This window comes from Mastomys coucha, unplaced genomic scaffold (assembly GCF_008632895.1).
Source record: "Mastomys coucha isolate ucsf_1 unplaced genomic scaffold, UCSF_Mcou_1 pScaffold21, whole genome shotgun sequence".
NCBI lineage: Eukaryota > Metazoa > Chordata > Mammalia > Rodentia > Muridae > Mastomys > Mastomys coucha.
Window position 1 is genome coordinate 133,253,227 of NW_022196904.1, and position 16,608 is coordinate 133,269,834.

At 46.1% G+C, this 16,608-nt stretch overlaps 1 protein-coding gene across 12 annotated transcripts in view; it reads left to right on the forward strand.

The window, feature by feature from the left end:
• The window catches only part of Shank2 (SH3 and multiple ankyrin repeat domains 2), a 446,182-nt gene that overhangs the window by 11,890 nt on the left and 417,684 nt on the right, over positions 1 to 16,608 (forward strand). For all 12 annotated transcript variants that reach the window (XM_031389011.1, XM_031389016.1, XM_031389019.1 and 9 more), the window contains exon 2: positions 8,492 to 8,586. The gene's annotated coding sequence lies outside the window, so the exon portion shown is untranslated. The remainder of the gene's footprint in view (positions 1 to 8,491; positions 8,587 to 16,608) is intronic.

Consider the following 16,608-nt stretch of genomic DNA (forward strand, 5'->3'; position numbering starts at 1 on the left):
TTTTTTTCAGTGCTTAGCATTAACTGAGAAGCCACCTCAGCCTCAGGTTCTCTTTGTAAGGTTTTTCAAATTATTGATCCAGTTTCTGCTCATCCGAGACCTGTCCGGATTGTGTCCATTTGAAATTGCTCAGCCTCCCCCGCACCCCTTCAATCCCTCCCTTTCCTAGTGTGGTCAGTTTAGAGTACCATTCTTCTTCTTTTCTATCACTGGACATCCTAGACCCTGTGCTTTCCTTCAGTAGACAAAGGTTTGCCTGCTGTCACACTCTTCAGATAAGTACCTTTGCCCTCCTTGATCCTCTGTGGCTTCTCTGATCTCAACTGGATGGGTTTTGCTGCGACTGCATTGTTTCTGTTCCTGCTGCGCTCTTGATCTCCATGTGCTTTTCTTTGTCTGTACCAGTTGGATAGAAAGCTATGTTGCCATTGAGGTAAGATTTTTCTAGCAGCAATTTTTGGTGTTGGGCATTTATCTGTTGCTAGTCAGGCATTCTCCTTCAGAGTTGTGTCCCTGGCCTGCATCTTCCTCATTGTGAACACAGCCCAGAGAACTGCTGTGGCAAATCCCCCATGTTTTGTTGGAGTGTCAGAGGCAACACAGCTCTGCTTGAAGTACACATCTGTAATCTCAGCACTTAGGAGGTGGATGCAGGAGCAGTCAAGAATTCTAAGTCATCCTCTGCTACATGGTGAGTTTGAGGCCAGTGCTTAGCATTGATACATGAAACCCCAACCTCAAAGCAAGCAAGGGGAGCTGGGGAGCTGGCTCAGTGGCTAAGAGCACAGACTGCTCTTACAGAGAACCTGGCTTCAGTTCTCAGCACCCACATGGCAGCTCACAACAATGTCTAACTCCAGTTTCAGGGGATCTGATGCCCTTTTTTGGTCTCCATGGATGTGGTGTGCAGAGAAACATGCAGACAAAACACTCATATACGTAAAATAAAAGTAAATTTAAAAATGTGTTTAAAACCAAGTAGGCAAACACAATCAAAAACTCCCACCTAAATTCCAAATCAAATTTAAATTAAAAATAGAGAGAAACCATTTAATTTCCTCACCAGCACTGCCTACATGATCCAGTTCCATCCAGTTCTTCCACCTTCTTGAAAACAGACAGCACTAATATTTTGTATTTTAGCTGTCCTGATAGGAGTAGGGTCATGGCTGATTTTACTTAGTGCTTGGCTGTAAGGACATTTTATCAGTCTATATTCATAGCGAGTGATGGGCTTCATAGCCTTATCAATGGGGTTAACCATACTCCCCCCCACACACACCCCATTTCCTCTTGCCTCATCAATGGGGTTAACCATACCCCCCACACATAGCCTCATCAATGGGGTTAACCATACTCCCCCCCACACACACCCCTTTCCTCTTGCCTCATTCAATAGGGTTAACAATACTCCTCCCCACCCCTTCCCTCTTCTGCTTTCCATTTTCTTCTTCATTTTCTCATAGAATCTTTTTAGGGTTCTCTTGTGAGAGAAAAACAAGCTGGTGTCTTTCTAGGCCTGGCTTATTTAACTTCATATGCTATCCAGTCACATCTGTTTTCTCCTATGAAGGATATTTCATCTTTCATTATGGCTGAGTAATACTCCATCATGTATCTGACAGAGCTGGTCCCATCCCATACTGTGTGGGTGTCTCTGATGCTGATTCTGGCTCCAGCCCTAACCTTCCCAGGCGTGGCATCTGTACCTTTGATGGCTGGGGATGAACAGCCTCCTGGGCGTGTAGCTGTCCATGTCTTCCTTTGTTAAACATTCCCCTGTTTCCTTTGTTCTGACCTGGCTTGTCATGGTTTGGGGTTTCCCTGATGAGCATTGAGCACTCTGCAAGTCAAGTGTGTGGTTTGCAAATGTTCAGTGTGGTTTGTGTCTTTGTCCCTTCATCAGAGCCGTCCGGACCGGGAGGCTTTGATCTCCCTGGAGTTCTGCCTAGGCCTTTGCATCCCTGTGATGCACTGCGCAGTTTGTAGGAGTTAAGCAGGTACTGCCTCATCTGCACCCTCAAGAATTCTTCCTAGTTTTACTGAAAGCTTCATGGTTTCATGAAAGCCCATCAAACATTTTCATAAAATTCTGTTTGACACTTGTTTTCCTGTGGATATGTAACGTTTCCAGCATTGTTGGCAGTAATTGAACCTGTCTTACTGAACTGTCTATGGCCTGGGAACCAGCTGGGTGTGCGTGTGCGCGCGTACACATGCGCGCTCCTATGCATTTGTATATGTGCACATGGGCCTTTGTCCCCTGTCCTGGGATTTATCTTAGGTCTACAGTTCTGTCTCTGTCTCTCCAACAGAACCAGCCATACTTGACTACTGTAGTAATTACTTGAATAATAAAGCTTGAACCTGGGTATTTCTTTTCCTTTTGCAGTAGCATATGTGTGCATGTGTGTGTGTGTGTGTGTGTGTGTGCACATGTGTACATTTCTGTAAGCCAATGATCTAGCCCAGGGATCCGATTGTGCTAGGCAAGCTAGAGAGCTAGGCTCAGCAGTTAAGAGCACTGGCTGCTCTTGCAGAGGACCTAGGTTTAATTCCCAGCACCCACATGATGGATCACAACTGTCTCTATCTCCAGTTCCAGGGGATCTGATGCTCCCTTCTGACTTCTGAGGACACTGTACACATATGGAATGCATACATACATGTAAGCAGAACATACATATACATAAAGTAAAAATAAACCTTTAAAAAATAGATATGTGGTTTCTTTCATCATTGTGTAGCATCAGAATACACCTCCTAGACATGTTTTTACTGTATTCATACCTAAGAATTCATTGTTTACATTTATCTGTTTAGTACATATTGGATGAGATAGGTGTGCATGTGAAAGTAAGAGATCACTCGGGGAATCAGTTCTCTCCTTCCATCATGAAGAACCCAGAGGTTGAACTCAGGTCCTGGGATTTGGCAGCAAAACACTTTACCTGCTGAGCCAGCAGCTTGCTGTCTGTCCCCTTCAACATTTCTTGTTTTCCTTTTTTGTTTTTGTTTTTGGAAGAACTGTGTAGCATTGTGTCATTTAGAGGTGGTATTGGTATTTATGTGCTCATCTTGTGTTTTTAGATTTAGTTATTAATTGTATGTGTGTATTGGTGGTGTGCATATGGAGGTCAACCTGGGGGAGTCACTCCTCTCTCTCCACCATCCCGGACTCAGGGGTTGAACTCAGGTCCTGAGGTTTGGCAGCAAGCACTCTTCTCTGTTGAGCCATCTTGCTGGCTCTGAGTGTTCATCTTAAAATCTGTGGTCTCTATGGCTCAATGTATTATTTCTGGAGGATTCCTGATTTTCTAGACTCCGTGTGGTGAGCTATAATTAAGAAGCAGGATAGCTTACTTGTAGATAAGTTTTAATTTAATTTAATTTATTTATTTTTTTACCGTGTTGCACTCATGGGAGTCCCTGGTGCTGTGCTCAGCAGCAGCAGCAGTGACAGATGACACCTTCACCTCCTCCTATGGGTACAGGCTTTTCCAGGAAAACACCTGTTCCTTCACTAGAATGACTGCAAGTTGATGGGTTTCCTGGTAGATATTAAGTTGAGGAAATTTCCATTTTATTTTTATGGGAGTCTTTGCCGCAGATAGATGCTAAATTTTGTTAAATATTTTTTGTTACAGGATGATACTTTTTAAAAATTAACTTTTAAAAACAAAATATTGAACCAGCCTCGCATCCTGGAATGAACTCTACTTGGTCATGGTGTATATATTTCATATATATATGTATATATCTATATATACATATATATGTATATGGCTGAATTATAGTTGGTAATGTATATTTATATACAAATAATGTAGTGAGAGAGAGAAGGAAAGGGAGAGGGAGAGGGGAAAGGAAGGGGGAGACACACACACACAGTGAGAGAGGGGAGGGAAGGAAGGAGAGAGAGAGAGAGAGAGAGAGAGAGAGAGAGAGAGAGAGAGAGGAGACAGTCTTAGAATCTCAGCTATTCTAGGCTGACCTTGTACTTGCTGTGTAGCTAAAGGTGACTTTTGAACTCTCCAGTGGCCACCACTATGCACCATTTATGCAGTGTTAGGAATGGAACTGAGGACTCTACCAAGTGAGCTGTAGCCCCAGCCCTATTTGTGAATATTTTTCAAGGATTTCCCTTCAGGAAATTCATGTTCAGCCCTTAGTTTTGTGTATATCTAATGCTGATAGCAGGGTTCTTCACAAAACTTTATTTTTCTGTTGTTGATACCAGTGTTCTTACTGAGGGCTTCATTCAGTGAACTAGGACATATACTCTCTTCTTCTGTTTTCTAGGATACATTATGCAGAGTTGGAATTATTAATTTTTCTCTTACAAATATTTAAAAACATGTTTGATAGTTTCATATATGCATTTAATGGATGCTGGTTTTATCCACCCTCTCTTACCCACTCTCACTTCAATTCTCCTTTAAATATTTCATGCAATTCCCAGTGAAATCAGGTGTGTCCAGAGGCCTCTTTTTCATACAAAACTGGGTTTTAAAATTAGGAATTAAACTTCCTAATAGGTATAGGAAATTATCCAAATTACCTATTCACAATGGGCATGTTGTAATTTCATTTCTTGATGAATTGGCTTATTTCATTCTTACTATGAAATATACATGTGTGAAGCTGATTATAGTGTTCTGTGATAGCTGCTGCCTGTGTTGTCTGTGCTGATGCCTCCTGCCTTGTCTGTGGGGTATGTTGTCTGTGTGGTCTATGCTGATGCCTTCTGTATTGTCCATAGGGTGTCTGTGTGGTCTGTGCTGATGCCTCAACACTTTTCTTTGTATGGGTTATAGCATTATAACTGACATGTATGCAGTGTATACTGCTCAAATCAGGATGATTAACACTTCTACCTTTTCTTGTTATTGTTTTCATATATTAGTCACCTTCAACACCTTCTCTAGTTATTTTGAAACTCATGATTATTTGTAAAATATAATTGTTCTATTGTGCTGTATACCTCTAAGGTTGTTTCCCTCTTGTGCTATGTTCTAACATCCATTATCCATCCTATGATTATCCTTTCTCTTCCCTTCATAGCCTGGATTCTTGATACACCCATTCTATTATGTACTCCTATGCAATCTACTTCTTAAGTTCTACAAATGGGACTATGTGGAATTTTTCTTTCTGTGCCTGGCTTATTTCTCCTCATATGATGGCCTCCAGATCCTCCTGATTTGCCTATATGTTTGGAAAATTTGGTGTCTACTTTCAAGCTTCTGGAGATAGGAATATAGGATTTGAAATTCTTATTAATTGCAATGTACACATTGAGCACTATGGATTCTCAGGAGCAACTGAAAAGAATGTGTCGTGTGGTTGCTCGGTGGGATGAAGTGTAGAGTTGCCCCTTCCTGTCAGCCTGTCAGATTTTTCATGCTCTTTGCTGCTCTTGTTCGTGCATGTATCAGGATTGCTGTCTGCTGTTACCACAGCCATCTTGATTGTCTTGGATTTATGTTGTAGAATGTGTCTTGCATCATTTCTATTTTCTACCTGCCTGTGGCATTGTATTAGAACTAAATTTTTGTCCTCATATGTTTTTTTTTAAAAGAACCTGATCTATTTTTTAGTTGCTATATTTCTGACCATTTGCATTTAATGGAATTATTACATGCAAGGGATTATGTTAATTCTTTGGGGTTTTCTGTTTTCTTTTCCTTCCTTTTTGTGGGTGATGTGAATCTTTACATGGAGTCTCATTTTAGCTTATTTGCATTAAGTAGTATTTTTGAGTTCATCTGTTGCATATCTGTTTGCTCTAGGCACTGTACACACTGACTTTATTACCACTTACTATGGAACTTGTTTTAGGAGAATATATACTTTATTATTTTATGATCCTCTGCCCTCCCCACTTGTAATTGCCAAGTATTTCCTCTGTGTGCATTTAGAGTCTTATCAGATGTGCTACAGTTTTTAAAAATGTAATTGTGAAACAAATTTAGAAAAATTGAGAAGGGGGAGTATTGCACATTTTTGCTCATTATATACATTTTCCCTTCCTGCTTCACAGTCCTGCTACTTTAATTATTTCGTTTTTTGAAGAGGTTACTTTATCCATCCTTTAAACATATTGCATTTATTACTATTGTATTATGTACATGTATGTGTATAATGTATGTGTGTGAGGTTGGTACATATGCCATAGTGCACACTTGGAGGTCAGAGGACAACATTGTGAAGTTGTTTCTCTCTTTGCATCTTGCTGTTGCTGTAGTGAAACACTCTGACCAAAAGCAACTTGGAGAGGAATGGGTTTATTTGGCTTACACATTCAGGTCACAGAGAAAGTGTGAGGCAACGTCTTCGATTGGTGAGAGAAGTCAGGGCAGGGCCTTGAAGCAGAAATCTTGGAGGAACACAACTTTCTGGCTCACTTACAGGCTCATGCTTAGTGCCTTTGGCCCTCCAACATCCATTAACAATCAAGACACTTTCCTACAGACATGTCCATCTGACTGGGTGATTGATCCTTCAGTTGAGACTCCCTTCTTAGGTGACTGTAGGCTGTGTCAAGTTGACATCAAAGCTGATTAAGACAGGTGGGTTCTGGAGATGAACTCAGGTCTTGGGGTGTATACCTGCAGAGCCATCTTGCTGGCCCTACTCTGGCCACCTTGACAGCAGGCCTGCTGCTGCTGGATCCATAGGAGCGCTCTGCTTCGTTCTTCCCCCACGCAGAGCATCTGGCAGTCCTCTCTGTCTTTACTCACTAAGTCCTGGACTGCCTTCTTTTGACTCCATGTTTTTTGTTTTTTTGTTTTTGTTTTTTTGTTTTGTTTTTTTGTTTTTTGAGACAGGGTTTCTCTGTGTAGCCCTGGCTGTCCTGGAACTCACTCTGTAGACCAGGCTGGCTTCCAACTCAGAAATCCTCCTGCCTCCACCTCCCAAGTGCTGGGATTAAAGGCATGCGCCACACTGCCCAGTGACTCCATGGTTCTTGATGAGAAATTCAACATTTTTTTTTCATGATCCCTGCCTTATATTTAAGGCATTGTGTTCCTCAATTTGTTTGCTATACTTTTCCATTGGCATTATTTTTCCATTGGCATCATTAATAATGATGTCACTTCACGTGAACTTTCATGGGTTTATCCTCTCCTCTTTTCCCTTCCCCTTTTCTTCTGCCTTCCTTTTTTTTTTTTTCCTTCACTTTCAAAACAGGATCCAATATAACCTAGGCTAGCCTAGAATATACTATATAGTCAAGGCTGGCTTTGAATTTCTGATTCTCCTGCCTTCAACTCTTTGGTGCTGGGATTTTAGATATGCACCATCACTCTCAGATAACTCTTGTTTTTTAGTGCTGCCTCCATGGGAAAGGTGGGCATGAGCCTTGCCTCACTTCCTTTAGGGAGAGCTAGAGTTCATGGCCTCTACAGATCCCAACCTGGAGAAGCCTCTGTCTCTACTGGAAGGTGTAGAAGTCTGGCCCTCCATATGCCTTCTACTGATGTCATTGGTGAAGTAGCCTTGTCCCGACAGTGTGGCAGCCTGCTTCTACTTATCTTCTGATAATAATAGCCTGGAGCACGGGGATGGATGTACTGCGGCTGCCTGGTGACTGGAGGCCCAGGCTCCCTGAGATAGCCAAGCTGGTCCTGGAGGGAAGGAGAGGATCCTTAATGCCAGTGGTTATATCTCTCTCCCCACCTCTCTGCCTGGAGAGCTAGGGGCCCTGGTACAGCCACTCAGGCTAGAAATCCATGCTCTCACTTGGCCTTGCTGCTGGGGCAGGTAGGGACTGGTTCTGAGTGTCTGATCAGAGTTGCTAAAATGTCCTTTGCCTGAGAGAGGGCTTTGGTTTGGGACTTCCCCCATCCCACTAGTCTTCAGGATGACTCACAAGAGTGCATATGAGGGATACTCTCAGAGAGATTCGTGACAGTTGCTCCCAGGAGCCATGGGTCAGGGTTATACATGCAGGAGCATGGATGACTTCAAGGCAGCTGCACCACTGGAAAGCCCCACACCCAGCATGACTGATGACCGAGAAAGCTGCATCCCACAGGCTCCTTGTACAGCTTGCAGGCAGCTCCACTGAAGAGTCCCTTCTCCCCAGCACTGTCACTGTTCATAAAACCTTGGTCGGACCTTTGTGTGTCTTTTAACTTCCTCAGCTTTGATTTTCTTAGCCCTGGGTACCTTGGATCCCTCTTCCCTCAGTGAGGAAATAGTTGCACAACAAGCAACACACCCCAATGTGTGTGGGATGATGAGGCAAAAGACCAGGACACTCACTGGTGTCCCCCTGTGGCCTGGCCCAGAATCTTGTTTGATTTATGTCTGTCATCTGCGGCTCAGCTGCCCTGGGGAAGGGGAGCAGCGTAGCTACTCCATGTGTGTAGAGAAAACGTCTGATTGTTGGTTTTTAAGCTCAGAAAAAACAAGGTTTGCGGAGAGTTTGACCCTGTATCCAGTGCGGTCCCACTTGACTGTGCCCTGGTTCCTGTCTTTACAGGTCTAGAAGCTTCTCCACTCTCCTCACCATCCAGAGTGCAGGCTGCGGCTGCCGTAGGGAGCCTTCCTGTGGGACCTGGTGTGCTGACACCTCTGGTGAGTGGGAACCTGGCTCCCTTGCCCTGTCACAGGCATGGTGCTGATATTGCCCAAAACAAAACCATAAACCTGCCCAAAACATTGTTAGATTGTTTCTGTGATGTGTGTGTGTACACATGTGTGTGTCTATGTGTGCATGTGTGTGTGTGTGGTTGTGTGAATGTGCACATACATGCATGTATATGTGTGTGTGTTAAGTCTACAGTGTGGCTCTTTTTTTTTTTTTTAAAGAATAAGCTATATGTGTATGGAGTGTGTGTATACAGGTGCACATCTGTATGTGTATGGAGTATGTGTGTGTACAGGTACACATATGTATATACACATGTGGTCCATGTTGGACATCCTCCCCTCTTGTTTTCCAGCGTACGTTTGGAAGTAGGGCCTCTCACTGAGCCTGGACCACAGACTAGCTTTCTCTGTCCTCCATCAACCACTTTGTAGATGTGTGCTGCCTTGCTTCATAGCTTTACCTGGGTGCTGGGAATCCGAACTCAGGTCCTCAGGCCCGGGCGGCAGGCACTTTATCTTCTGAGCCAGCTTCCAGCCCCTATTCTATGGCTTTCCGTTGTCTCCTTTGTAGTGACGGTTGTGTCACAATGTCAATAGGTCAGCTATGCCCATGAGAGATGATCTTGAACATTTCACTTTCCCAAAGCATTCTGGGTCACTTTCAAGCCATGTTCTCTACCGGTAGGTGTCTCAAACACCTGCCAGTGCTTCATCAGCCAGTAGGGTTTGCCCACACTTGGGATGGGCTTCATCAGCCTTCATGCTTGGGATGGTCCTTTCAGGAGGGAGAGAGAAGTAGATGAAGAAGGGTGGGGCTAGCAGTGCCTCTGTGTCTTGGAGGGTGGGCACGGGGTCCAGTGTCTTGTTTCCATTCAGGGGCTGACTGTGGCTCCAGGCTGGAGCCTGCCCACTGCCTTTTCCAGAGATAACACTTGAGTCTGTTGATTGTGCTAGAATACACACAACACAAACTTCCCATGTAGCAGTTTCCACTGGATAGTTTGATGACTTTTACTCTGTCATGTGGTCATTACCAGTGGCTTCTCAGAAGGAGGCTCTGCCCCATTGAGCACTCCCTCCCTCCATCCCTAGACTTTCCATGTACATAGGTCTGACTGGGGACTGACACATGGAATCAGGTCTGACCCAGGGTGTGATGTCTGCTCCATGTTGGAGTGTGTGCCCGAGCATCAGTTCTTCCTATGGGGGTCATTTTGCATTTGGGGAGGCATATTGCATTGTAGGTGGGTGCTTTCCTTTCTCCTGGATAGCTGCTTTGCAGTGGGTGCTATGGGACTTTTGAACTTCCATGAGGTGGGCAATGATTGGCATCCCAGTGGATGTACAGAGCTGTCCCATCATGGTATGGAAGGACTTCATTTGTCCATCAGCAGCAGGCCCATTGTGGTATCTGTGGGAGATCCACCCACCTCTTTGTCCTGAGAGATTTGAGATCTGGGAGCCTGAGGTTGGGTTTCTGCTTACAGAATCTTACAGTGGTTTCTGCTGAATCACTTCGTGTGCACAGGGCTGGGTGTACAGTCAGGTGTGGCTGGGCTGTACATGGGGAGCCAGCAGCTGGATGTTATCACCATCTTAGTCAGGGCCTTGGGTCCATGGCTTTCATGCTGGGGAGAGAATGAGTCACCCCAAGGTTCTGTGGGACGTAGCCTCATGTTCAGCTCTTCCTCATGTGTGTGCCAGGGAACTGTAATTGGGAAAGCTGGTCTTTGTTGGTCTCACATGTTGGTTTCAGGCCTGTGATCACATGTAGGACCTGCTAGGAGATGAAGCCTGGAGGACCCAAGATTGGATGGAGCGTGGACAGGGAATGTGGCCATCTTCCTAGGAGTTTGGCTTCAGCAAACTCCATCTTCATGCTGTCTATGCAGTGTGAGCAAAATTAGGTCACTCTGTCCTCTTGCTTCCTAGAGCCTGGTCTGTCATTAGCTACCATGGGAGCCAATGGTCCTCTCTTGGTGAGTGCTATTTAGTTGGATGTCAATGGCTGAGCTCAAGGACCTACCAAAGCTGATGAACCATCTTTGTCATCTCTGAGACTGCTTTGGGGAACCTGCCACCAGAAGCATGTGACAGGTTAGCACATGGTCCCAAACCCACACAATCCTGATCCCTTGATCTTGTGTGGCCCCAAGGGAGCTGGCAACATGACTGAGTTGATAGCCTTGTGTATAGGAGATGGCCCAGACACTCTTGCTAGTCTAGTGTTGTCAGAGCCCTTGTATGGGGGCTGAGGGAAGCTTAAAGATGGAGGAGACAATGCCTCATGAAGCTAAGGCAGAGCCTAGAGAGATGCAGCCATGGGGGCAGGTGGGTAAAGTGCTTATTGTGAAAGCCGAGGAACCTGTGTCTGATCCTCAGAACCCACATAAAGGTAGAAGAAGAGGACAGACTCCATCAAACAGTTCTCTGACCTCCACATGTGTGACATACATACATCTTACATACACATGATGATGATGATGATGATGATGATGATGATGATGATGATGATGATGGAGGTGGAGGAGGTGGGAGAGGAAGAGGAGGAAGAGGAGGAAGGAAGAGGAAGAAGAGAAAGAAGAGGAGGAGGAAAAGGAAGAGAAGAAGGAGAAGGAGGAGGAGGAGGGAGAGAAGGAGAAGAAGGAGGAGGAGGAGAAGGAGGAAGAGGAGAAGAGGAAGAAGAGGAGGAAGAGGAGGAAGAAGAAGAGGAGGAAGAAGAAGAGGAGGAGGAGGAGGAGGAGAAGGAGGAGGAGGAGAAAAGATGCCATGACTCAGGAATGTCTGAAGCCACAGGTGCTGAGAGAGGGACTCTCTTCTGGGGTTTGACGGCCCGGGAGAGTGCAGTATTGCTCACATAGATCCAGCTGGGAGTCCTGATTTGTTGACATTGGCCTCCAAGAGCAAATCTCTGCTGCTCGAGACCAGGCTTTTGTACTCTGTGGAATGGCTGTAGGAGACCTGCGCAGGGTATGATGGGCTTTTTTTCAAGCCTCTGGCTTCCACTCAGCAAGAAGACAGGTGTGAGCATCCATTTCTGAGGGCTCAGATTCCCTTGACAGCATACTGGTTACTGTGGGAATGCCTGGTGGCAGTTTCCTAGGTGGGCAGCAAGGGTGGCAGGCAGCACTGTCCTGTGATCTTTGGGATACTGAGGCTGTGGAGATGTCTAGCTTTTGTGAACAGAGTGCATGAAGTAGGAAGTTGGTGAAAGGGCCCGGCTCGAGGCAATATGTTGGAGATACAGGAAGATACTTGATAACCTGCTGTGAATTCTGCTTGAGCATACACTGGAGTACTGTACCTGCACACTCATGTGCATGTAACACACACACACATACACACACACACCAGGCCCAGAGAAGTTGGCCTGGAGTCTATGACATGATGCACATCAGACCTTCAGTATGAGGGATTCTCAGAGAATGTTTCAGGAGTCAAAGGTGAGGCAGGAAGGTGGACAAGAAACCACCAGGCATCACCTATCCCAGAAACAGCGGGGCCAGTTTTGGCTGTGTGGTCCATGAGTCTAGAACTCTCTGGACCACAGCCTTCTACCTGCACAATAGCAGCTTCATGTTTTCACCGGGTAGAGTAAAATGCAACTCAAGAGTCAACATCAGCACCATGAACTGCAGCTTTGAGAAAGTGTGTCTTGTTAAACCTGAAATGTCACAGTGGGGATCAGGCTCAAGTGCACGTGAAGGTGGCAACAGTGACGGAAGGTGGGCAGAAGAGAGCCGGTGTAGGGGATGTGCAGCCTGCAGTATGGATTGAGCCCTCAGCTTTGAGAGCCTGTGGAGGTAAAGTGGGGTTCACAGCCACTTCCTCAGAAGTCCTGCCCTAGGAGAGGCACACCAGAGATGGATGGGATCCAACAGCAAAGGCGACCTGGCTTTCAGAGCCTTGGTAAACAGTGTATACTGTCCAGCAGCTGTGCCTCCAGGAGATGGAGTACAGGAGAGATGTGAGCAGCCACCATACACTGGACCAGGAGATGCCACTGGAACAGCCTGGGTCACTGTAGAAGGTAAGATGGCCACATGAATACCATACCTCATCAGGTAGGATTCCGATCACCTGAGCTCCACATGGTGGCCAGCCATCTTGTCTAGGACGAACAGAGCCATAGCCAAAGCTTCAGGCATCCACACTGCTGTGAGCAGAATCATCAACATTAGGGATGATTAGGGAAGTCAACAGAAGACTAAGCGGGTAGCCTCTGGCTAGGAAAACAAGACTTTACTTGGATGGGTAGGGGCACAGTTTTTATCTTTTAGGGTTATTTTTCTTAGCAATTTACAAACTGATGTAAGATTCATGTAAAACTTACTCTGATGGCTGACTGGATCTGGAATCAACTGAAACAGTCCTTTGGATGCTCCTGGGAAGGATTTCTTTTGATCAGATTATTTGAAGTGGCAAGACCCACACTTGATGTCAGTGGCAGCCCAGATAAAAGAATGGGATGAAGGAAACGTTGCTTGCTTACCATCCCTCTCAGTGGCAAGTTCAGAGGCTGATCACTGAGCTTCACCAATACTAGGACCAACTTTGTCAGCCTTCTGCTGTAGACAGAGTCCCAGCAGCCCTTCAGGACTCCCTCAGGCCTTTAGCTTTCAGCATCACTGACTGAGCAGCTGCCAAACTCTCCATCACTTGGGGTGAGCCAGCTACAGTTGACATACCCAGACAGTATCATGCAAACCAACATGACACATGCCCATTTAAAGTGCCCCCATCCTATTGGTGCTGTTCTGTTGAGAGTGCTGTCTACTACGTTTACTGGGTCACTGTAAAGTGACCCAGTCAGTGGTTCCTAGCTATGCTGTACAACCACACCATTGTCTATTCTAGAATAGTCTTACCTCCCCACAAAGAAACCCCTGGTCAACAGCAGTCATACCTTATCTCCCCCTGGCTCTGAGTAACTACATTTCTGGACACTGTATAGAAATGGTTAGACAGAGCAGCCTTCAGATGAAGATGTAGAACTCTCAGCTCCCCCTGAACTATGCCTGCCTGGAGGCTGCCATGCTCCTGCCTTGATGATAATGGACTGAACCTCTGAACCTGTAAGCCAGCCCTACTTAAATGTTGTCCTTATAAGAGTTGCCTTGGTCATGTTGTCTGTTCACAGCAGTAAAACCCTAACTAAGACAACCCTAATTAAATTAATTAAATGAGTCAAAAAAGAGAGACTATGGTGAAATGGCTCAGTGATGGCACTTGCTGCAAAGCCTAAGACCTGAGTTCAAGCCCTGGAACCCACATGATGGTGGAAGGGGAACAACCCCTGCAAGTTGTCCACTGATCTCCACACACCCAACTGGGCAGAAGGAAGGCAGATAAGAGAGGTTAATAGAGGTTGAATATGGCCGTAATACTTTATATTCCTGTATATAACTGTAAAAAATAAAAAATATATATATTAAAAGTTAGCCTGAATTCCACAAAAAAAAAAAAAAAAGAGTTAGATAGAATATGGCCTTTAGCGCTGTATGATTTCACTTGGCATAGGGTCCTCAAGGCTCATCCACACCGTAGTCTATATCAGTGCCTTGCTCTTTTTCACAGCTGGGTAATATTCCATCACCTGGGTCCTTGTAGACTGCTTCTACATCTTGGTGATTGCCAGTGATGTGGCGGTGAAGGGGAGGATTGCAAGTAGGCAAGTGCTTTGACTGCTCATGGGTTTAGAGGGAAGAGAGGAACTGCCCACAAAGTGACAAGCCTTTCCTGGCTGACAGGCCGACCAAATAGGGTGGATCACTCCTGATTGCACCCTGAGGAGGGGAGGGCCATTCCTGTCACTCTCTTAGGGTGCAACAACCCTTCTTGGATGCCAAGGACACTTCTCATACCAAGTAGCTAGTTTCTAGCTGGAAAAATAGGAGTTTTTGATGGCCAGCTTTGCTCCAGGTTGTAGAGTGGGGATGCTCCTGACACCAGAGTTCTGTTGGGGAGTATCATAGAGACCCTAGGGGTCATGGAGAGGAACTGCAGCTTGGCACCATGTAGCAGGTTGGAGGCCCTGAAGAGAGGCCACAAGGCCATTGGTGAAGGAACAGCATGTAGTGACCTCAGCCACTGCAGATGCCAGGACCATGGAGATCAAGGACACTGGAATACCAGGACAACGGGAGGATCACCAAGGACAGCAGCAGCTGTGGAGTGGAGTCTGCCTGAGCCTATGCGTTGTGTGTCTGTGCACGGCAGAGCTGGAGAAGTGGGGCTGCCCAGGTCTGTTGGAGCCCAGAAGATGGTGAGCAAGGACCACCCGTAAGACGCTGAGCCACAGGAAGTAACGTGCTCTGCTGTGTTTGCTTCTGCTTTGTTCAGACAGAGACTGTCCCCAGGTTCTTCCCTCTTGGAATAAGACAGTACTTAGATTGATTTGGATTTTTTCTTACAGGAGCTCACAGTTGAGAGCCTTTCGACTAAAGAGACAGTGAGTATTTTAAAGAGATTGGTCTTTTTTAAAGTGTTGAAATTTAAAAAAAATTGTATATGTATGATGTTTGCCTGGTTGTATGTCTGTGAACCATGTGCATGCAGTACTTGTGGAGGCCAGCATAGGGTGCCAGGTGGCAGGTGCCCTGGAAGTGGAGTTACAGACAGGTGTGTGCTGCCGTGAGGGTGCTGGGAATTGAACCCAGGCCCTCTGAAAGAGCAGCTGCTGCTCTTCATCTCTGAGCTGCCTCTCCAGCCCCAAGTGCTGAAATTGTTAATGACGGCAGGAATTGGGCTGGTGAGATGGCTCAGTGGTTAAGAGCACTGACTGCTCTTCTGAAGATCCTGAGTTCAAATCCCAGCAATCACATGGTGGCTCAAACCACCTGTAATGAGAAACGAAAAACAAAACAAAACAAGACAAAAAAAAGACTACAGAATTTAAAAATCGAACTAAGTTTTTCATTGTGATATTACCATAAGATCTTGGAGATAAATGGAAAGGATATTATGATTTGATAATTAAGTATTTGTGTGTCAATTTGGCAAGGAGTCAGTTTCCTGTTAGTATTTTGTCGACTTGGCTTGTAGAAAAGCCTATGGGGTTTTCTTGATTAATGATTGATGTAGGAGGGCCCAACCCATTGTTGGCTGTGCCAGCACTGCGCAGGTGGCCTTCAGTTGTGTAAGAAAGCTGAGCGGGCTATGGAGAACAAGCCCGTAAGCAGCGTTCCTCCGTAGTTCGGTTCCTACCTCTGGGTTCCTGCCTTAACCTTCCTGATTGTCTCCATGATGGGCTGTAAGCTGTAAGATGAAACTTTCCTCCAAGTTGCTTTTGGCCATGGTGTTCATCACAGCCATAGAAAGCAAACCAGAACAGAAGGGGTGCTGGCCAGGGGTTCCCAGCTCGACTGCATTTAGGCCACCCACAGAATTCACAGCCCCCCAAAGTGAAGATTCAAACTTGAGTCCCTCCCCGGTCCTGAAGGCTTGGCAGGAGGTGTAACGAGTTGGCGCAGGCTGGCCCTCTGAAGGATTGTCTCTTCTCAATGTCATTAGTGGCTCTTGTATTGCTTTGGAACATGGCCTCCTGTGTGTGGGCATTCTCTTGTCAGGTGTCAGGCCTGCCTTCCTCTGCTTTTGGTGCCGAATAGAGTAGGTGGCTGAGTTATTCCCTCCTCTTAGCCAGCAGCTGTGGAGCTGCACACTGAGAGCTCTGCAGGCTGAGGCTAGCACATCCTGAGCTTCCGCTTGGGGAGCTTGGGCTGCTCCCATGGAGAGACAAGAGCAAGATGGACTTGGGAGCTTTGCAGACTGGGTCCCTGTGCCAACAGGGAGGCACTGGCCAGGAAGGGTGGTGGCCTGAGGCTGCCCCAAGCAGTGGAGGCTGAGGATTATAGAACCTCAGAACGTTCCTTCACCCTGCTGTGCTTCTCCTTGTGCGATCAGGTGTTTTGCTCATGTGGGACAGACTTGGGGGTGGGGAGGTGTAGGATGCCGTCCCGCAGCTCCTACCTGCGTGGGGTTCCACGAACCGGGAATGTGGGAGACCTG